Consider the following 6711-nt stretch of genomic DNA (forward strand, 5'->3'; position numbering starts at 1 on the left):
GTGAAAGAGCGGTTGTTGTTACCATGTTGTCCCTCCGGAGGAAGCCCCGAGATGGGAAGCACTTGGCACAGGACGGCTCAGAGAGCGAGGGACACCACCCGAGGCGCCGGTGGGGAAGCTGTGGGCTCCAGAAGCCGGCCCCTTCTGCTGTCTCCTTCCTGAAGCCACAAAGCCAGCCTGGGGCCTTCCTTAGCCGAAGCCTGATTTCTTTTCCCCTGAGCCTGGATTCTTGGCTGCCCCGGGGGGCGGGGGCGGCGAGGTCACCTGCGGCCTCCTCCTCCCCCACCCCTTTCCTGCAGGGACTGGGCCATAAATAGCCTTGTCCAGCCTGTCCTTAGGTTTGCCACCTTTGCTGCTCACCGTGCTCAATTGCCCGTTTCCTCCCTCCCCTCCTGTCCTCCTGACAGGAGGAGACCGGAGTCACTCCACGCCTTGCATTTCCCCGTCATTAATCGGTCCAGCCACCACCCCTGCTGGGGCTCCTCTGGCAGCATCCCAGGCCTGCCTGTCTCATTTCTGAGCCCGAAACCTCCCCTCCTGTTGCCGCTGCCCCAGCCAGTGTCCTCCAGAGCCCCCCCTCCCCAAGGAGGCTCGAAGGCTGCATGGAGGCCAGACCCCCCTGGGTCTGCCCACTTCCGTCCCTGCCCACTTCCCGCCGCCTCACGCAGCTTCCTGACTGCTTCCTCAGTCACTCTCTCCCCTGCTCCAAGACCGCCCAGGGCTCCCCAGTGCCTGCAGGGAAAGCCCCCCCATCTTCACCTCCTGGCCTGGCAACTGTCTGCCCCCACGAGCACCCCTTTGCCAGCCCCACTCTCCTGTCAGCCAGCTTCTGCTGTGGCTCAGGGGCCGAGAGGCCGTCCCCTGTGGGCCCAGGAAAAGCACCTCATTGCTGCGAGAACTGGGCTAAGAGGCCTGGCCTCTCCGAGCCTCCACCTGCGAGGCTAGCAACAGAATCCCCCTCACAGGGCTGAGGGTCAAGTGAGAAATCAAAGGTTAAGGCTTTGTAGCCTGTAAAAGTGCAGACACTTCATTGTTGCGGTTGTCCCGGGGAGGATGGCGGAGATAAACCCGCACTCTGGAAGGTGGAGGTTAACCGGAGGCCGGCCGGGAGGGGGTGACGGGGTGGGGGTGAGTTACCACCTGCCTCCACCCCATGGGGCCTCAAACACAGGGCTGGGAGGCCACCTCCACCTCCCCCAACCCCACACACCTCTTCTCTCGGCCTCTGACCCCCTGAGCGTGTGTCTCCCTCTTTCTCCAACTCTGTGTAGCTCTTGGCTTGGGCAATGGAGCTTCCCTCTGCCTCCCTCTGGCCGGCTCTTGCTGTTCTTCTGGGGGTCTCTCTCTCTCTGCCTTTGTCTCTCGTCTTTCTGGCTCTGGCTCTCTCAGTCTCTTTGTTTCTTTGTGTCTCTCGGCCTCTCCTGTCTCTGTCATGGCCCCTCTGTCCCTGTCACCTGCTCCCCCACCAGTCTGTAATACACCCTCCATCCCTCACAGCCTGGGCACCACCCCCTGAACCCTCTCCCACCTCCGTAGACTCACCCGTAGCCCCTGGACCAGGTGTTAATGGGGAGGCTCAGGAGGAGGGGAGGACGGAGGGGGCTCAGAGAGGCCGGGAAAGGTCCTGGAGCTGAGAAGGGAGGACAGTCAGGTGAGCCTCTGCTCTGCTTGGCAGGGAAGGCCCCAGAAGCATGAAGGGCAGGTGCTGGCCTCTGGACCCTCATACTAAGTGGCCGCTCCCAGTGGAGGTGACCCTAGGGACAGGTGGGGGTCAGGAACCTGGTTCTGGATTGGGCTCTGCACCTGCTCCCCCCCGTGCGATGTTTCCCTGAGCCTACGTTTCTCCGGTCCATGAGGTACCCAGGGGTCCCCGCTTGGCCTCCCTTCCACTGTGGGCACCGTGAGGCTGACAGCGGCCTCTGTCCAGCGGGGGCTCTGGCCGACCTGCCCCGCTGCCCTGGCACCCATGGCCACAGTGGACAGTTATGGCGACTGAAACCAGGGAGCCCAGCTGGCTGTCTCAAGCCTAAGCGGGGAGGGGCAGAGATGGCCCATGGTCCCACCTGGTGTTGGCAGCACGACCCAGGCCAGAGGCCTCAGGGCTGCCAGCCTGGGGCTCTTTCCCAGAGGCACAGCCTGGGGTTGAAGGACTGGGGGCCCAGCTACATCTGTCTTGTTCGGTTCAGCGCTGAATCTCCACTCCTAGACTAGGGTCTTGCTTGCTCATAGTAGGTGTTCGACAAGTATTTGTTGAATGAATGAATGAATGAATGAACGACACAGAAGCCCTTTGAAATCTGTAACAGTGATGCTGATGTGTGAGCTGATGGCCAGGGTACAGGTAAATGCCTCCGCTTAGGGAGTTCCCACTGGGGCTGGTGAAGGGGCTTTTATACAGATGGGAGGCAGGGAGTGGATGAAGTTGGGGTGGATCCTTGAGGTGGCCAAAGCATGCAGGAGGGGACGAAGCTTGACTCAGCCAAGACAGTACCAATTCTGTCCTTCCCCACCCTTTGCCCAAGACCTCCTGCCATCTGGTGAAGGACACAGGAATAGAATCCTAGGTTGTCAGACATGTCAGGACCCTGGAGGGCATGAGGTCCAACCCCCTAACTTTGAAGATGGGCAAAATGAGGTTCAGAGAAGGGAAGAGATGACCCAGGATCACACAGTAAATCAGAACCCACGCTCTTTCTCTAGCCTCCCACTCCTCATATACTGAGCCCTAAGTCATCTGATTTCCCTTTTTTGCGTGGCTGTCAGGAAGCTCAGAGGTCAGTTTTCAAACAGTGTCTCCTATGGCAAGCTCGTCAAAACCCTTTCTGGAAGGGAACTCACATTTATTTGGGCCCACGATCTGCCCCACGTCATGCTATGCCCGATCACATATGAGATCTCATTTAGTCCACACAGCATGTGAGAGAGATACAAATGGCCCTTCTTTAAGGATGAGGACACAGGTTCCGAGACAGAATCAACTTGCCCAAAGTCACAGAGCTTGTGGGTGAGAGAGCAGGATTCAAGGCTGAGAACCTCTGCTTCTCACACCCATGCTCGCTCCTCTCCAGAAATACGCAGTGCGTGCCTCTCCGCCCCTGGCCGCTGCCCCCTCCGGCCGGCACTGCCCCTCGCCAGCACTCAGGCTCTCAGTAGGCAGCCCCCTGAGAAGCCGTGGAAGGGGAGCTTGGTTTTGAAACTTCTCCCCTTTGCCATCCTTAGAACTCAGCTTTATATCGTCCTTGCGGAAAGATTCCCATGCTGGGGTCACGTTCGGAGCCTGTCTGGCCAACATAGCCCAGAATTCTGTTAGTCCTTCGTCGGAGCAAACAGGCGCCAGAAGAACAAGTACAACAACGCAACAGAACACACGGGACGAAGATGTTGATCACAGCACTGTGTATCGTGGAGGAGAGTTGGCATTCATCGTGGTCCTGCAGGGGAAGGGGGAGGCCGGGGGGGCTCATCAGAGGGCTGGCTTCATGGGAGGGCCTGAAGCCAGGTTTAATGCTCCGTAGGCTCTGTCTTAAAATTCTTCATTTTCTCTTTGAGCTTGTGTTTTGTAAGTGAAGTCCAGCAGGACGCTGTGGGACGCACAGGAGCCGAGAAGGTGATCTGGAGAAAGGAGAGAGCTTTATACTTTGGGTGCTTTTAATGGCACCGTTTCCCCACCTTAGGGACAAGGGACACATATTTTCATTTTGCAGTGGATCCCACAAGTTATGTAGCTGGTCCTGCGTGTAGTAGGGGGAAGGGCACTGGGCTGGCGCCCAGGACAGTGGGGTTCAAGGTTACTCCCCTCTAGGCCCACTGTGAGGGGCTGTCCTGCTGAACTCTAGGATATATTTTTAAAGATTTTATTTATTGTAGAGAGAGAGAGAGAGAGTGCATGCAGGGGGAGGGGCAGAGGGGGAGGGAGAGGGACAAGCCAACTCTGTGCTGAGCAGGGAGCCCATCAGTGGGCTCGATGCCAGGACCCTGAGATCACAACCTGAGCCGAAAACCAAGAGTGGGATGCTTAACCGACTGAGCCATTCAGGCGTCCCCTGAGCTCTAGGATTTTATGAACAGTATGTAGTCATTAGAAATGGAAAATATGTAGACTCCATCAATACCAAGAAAAGTCAGTCCCCATAAAAAAAAAAAAAAACTGCAGTGAGAAAAGCCAGACACAGGAAGAAGACCCCCTACCCCTACCCCCGTCACAGCAGGTGATCTAACTAAGGACCAGCAAGGATAAGGCGGGAGTTTGACCAGGTGAAACAGCTGAGTTGAGTTTGTAAGGAATAGGTTTTTCAGAAGCTGGTGGTGAAGGAAGCGAAGATGAACCTGCAGGAATTATGCCTGAAGGGGTGGGATTTGAGGCAAGATGAGGGGGAGGTTTTCAGCTTCATTAGACCACACCCTCAAAACCCCCCCTACCCCCACTTCTCTTCCTCTCTTTCTCCCACCTGATATCCCTTCCTTCCTTCCACTCCCCCGGGCTGTGACTGAAGGGGGGAAGTGGGAGGGCCCAGGCAGGGGAGGGGAGGTGCGGGCTGGGAAGATGGGGTGCGGTGGGGAGGGACTTGCAGCTCCCCTTCAGCCAGCCCGTTTCCGTGATTGTGGGATCCAAGATACCTGAGGTTCCTCCACCCCAGATACAGCGACCCCCCCATTTCAGCACCGCCAGGAGCCCCAGTGAAGTGAGAGGGATCAGAGGAGCTGCCTGCCAGTGAGCAGAGGGGGGAAGGCAGGTGGGAGGGCTGAGAAAGGGGAACAGGTGGGAGAGGGAAGGTGAGTCAGCACAGAGCAGAGCGGGCAGGGGTTTGCAGGCAGCCAGCGGGGCCTCGGAGCCTCCCTGCAGCTCCCGGCTGCCTCCTGGCTCTGGCACCCCATGGCCCCTTCCCCTGGGCCCGCCCCCAGTGCCCGTGCCCCGCACTCCTCTCTGGCACCCCAGAAAGTCCTTGCTTTTCCAGCCCTTGTCAAAACTCGCCTCCGGTCGTGCCCTTATGTTAACCTCTAAGATATGTCCCGGGTCAAAGATTCTGAGTCCAAGGGTGCCTGCGTCTGAGGTCCTCTTCAGTGACCCCTGGTCACCCAGGCGCCGAAGCATCCCTGGGAAGGCAGTCGGCCGGAGAGGATGAGATTGGGGAGGCCCTCCTGGGGGGCCTGCAGGGCCGGATGGAGGGACATCTCCGATGAGTCATGTGGGAGGTGAGACCCTGGCAGAAGGGCACCAAAGGCCCCTCTGTGAGCGTGGGCAGCTGGACAGCTATGCTCTTGTCTTGCTGAGTGGTCTCCCCAGGCCCTTCGGGGGCCCCCAAAGGTCACAGGAGCACTCTGGGAAATCTGGATGGGGGCAGCCCCTGCTCCTCACTTAGCCCCTGCCTGGGAGAGGGTGAGTGAAAGGGAAGCAGGCCTCCTGGCCTCTGTCTGTCCTCACCTTGGTTCATGTCAGCCCCTTAGTTCCCGGGCCCCCACAAGGATTGAGACCCCCATCCTCATCTACCTGCCTCTCGGGATGCGGTCAGAGTTTAGTGAATGGAGGGATGGGAAGGGATGTCTCACATGAAGGGAGACATTAGGACAAGTTATTTGTTGAGGGATTTGGATCCCAGGCTAGCGTCTTTCTCCGGGACAGAGGCCTCAGGTTCTCTTGTTAAACTGTTAAAGCCCGTCAGATGCACCATGTTTTACGCAAATGCAGCCACGTTGCCAGTGCTGGTGAAATATGATCATTCACAAAGCAGCTCACAGCACTTCACAGTAGGTGAGCTTTGGCCTGCTGCTTCCCTGCATTTCCTGAGGTAGTGGCGCCTTTTACCTAGAAGTTTCCTGGGAACAGCGAGGGTTCCCGCTGCTTCCTTACACCTCCACTGTTGGGTATGCAGTTGGCACGTAGACTAGAGGTAGAGCTGGAAGGGGCTCTCACACTGAAAGTTTCTGTGACAGACTACCACGTACGGCCACAATGCCACCCCGGTGTGGACACCCTTTGCCACGGGCCTTTTACCATGCTCCCAGAAGCTGGAGTCTGATTTCCCACCCTTTGAATCTGGGCTGGCCGCGTGACCTCATTGGCCAAGAGATTGCGGTGGAAACGACGTCATCCAAGTTCAAGGCTAGGCTCAAGAGACCTCGTAGCTTCTGCCTTCTCCCTCTTAGGTTGCTGCCCTGAGACGCCATGAAGGAATTTGGAGGAAGAGAGGCCCCGGCCGATAGCCAGACCGACCACCTGACACGCGGGCGAGGCCATCGTGGACCTTACAGCCGAGCTGATGTTCCCCAGCTGCTGGAGTGAGCCCCAGGAAACCGGGCAAGGGAGCACTCAGTCCACCCACAGAACCTCGAGGAAGAATATAGCACCGTTGTCCAGGTTTTGGGGTGGTTTGTTACACAGCACAGCTAACCGAAGCCCAGAGAAAGGAAAGGACTTAGCCAAGGTCCCACCCACAGTGAGACAGAGACCAAGTCCGACTAGGACCAGGTTTCCTACTGCCCCCAAGAGCCCTTGCCACCAGCGTCCTGAGGCCAAATTCATCGGCCCAGCCTGGCGTGTGTGCCTGGAGCAGGTGTGACCAGACAGGCCCCTCCCTTCCTGCCCCCGCCCCCAGCCGCCCCGGGTTACAGAGGCTTAGCTGCCAGCCACACAGGGCTTTCCTGACCATCATCTCTTGGGAGGGAGGGGTGGTTCCTCCCATTCTACAGATGATGAAACTGAGGCCAAGAGCA

The sequence above is a fragment of the Leptonychotes weddellii genome, chromosome 5 (genome assembly GCF_054177405.1).
Source record: "Leptonychotes weddellii isolate Sample4059 chromosome 5, ASM5417740v2, whole genome shotgun sequence".
In the NCBI taxonomy this organism is placed as follows: Eukaryota; Metazoa; Chordata; class Mammalia; order Carnivora; family Phocidae; genus Leptonychotes; species Leptonychotes weddellii.